The sequence below is a fragment of the Apis dorsata genome, unplaced genomic scaffold (assembly GCF_000469605.1).
Source record: "Apis dorsata unplaced genomic scaffold, Apis dorsata 1.3 scaffold_813, whole genome shotgun sequence".
NCBI classification, from domain to species: Eukaryota; Metazoa; Arthropoda; class Insecta; order Hymenoptera; family Apidae; genus Apis; species Apis dorsata.
In genome coordinates, this window is record NW_006263951.1 from 142,124 (window position 1) to 142,882 (window position 759).

The following is a 759-nucleotide window of genomic DNA, read 5'->3' on the forward strand; positions in this document are numbered from 1 at the left end:
ACAAAATGTGATCTTAAAAATACATAAATTTTTTGTAAAAAACTAGTAATTAATCAATTTTCAATATGAAGACATCAATAAAAAAAAATGTTACATTGAAAATTAATTAATTACTAATTTTCTACGATAAATTTCTACACTTTTAGATTCACATCTTGAAGCTATAACTTCAAACAAGATTCTTTTGTAAAATTCAATTAAAAATTCTTGTTAATTAATTGTTTATTAACGATTAACTTACAGAGTATCCGAGTCGCAGATATCCATTCCGTGCTCGAGTAATAAACAATTAATTTTTTTATCGAAACAACAATGAAATTATGAATATAAATTATATGTGAAAGTAGGGTAGGAAATGACGTTTCAAAAGCATGCATTAATGTTTATAAATTAATTGCGTAATAATGAAAAATTAATGAAAAATGTATCGTGCGTCGGTGCGTCGTTCCGTATATGACGCATTAATCATTAATAAATAATTAATTAAGAAGAATATTATGTTAAAATTTACATGAGAAACTTGTTTGAGGTTACATCTGCAAGATGCAAGCTTAAAAGTGTATAAAATGTTCGTAGAAAATTAATAATTAATTAATTTTCGATAGAACGTTTTTTTTATTATTGCCTTCATATTGAAAATTGATTAATTACTAGTTTTTTACGAAAATTTCGTGCATTTTTAGAATCACATCTTGAAGCTATAACTTCAAACAAGATTCTTTTGTAAAATTCAATATAAAATTCTTGTTAATTAATTGT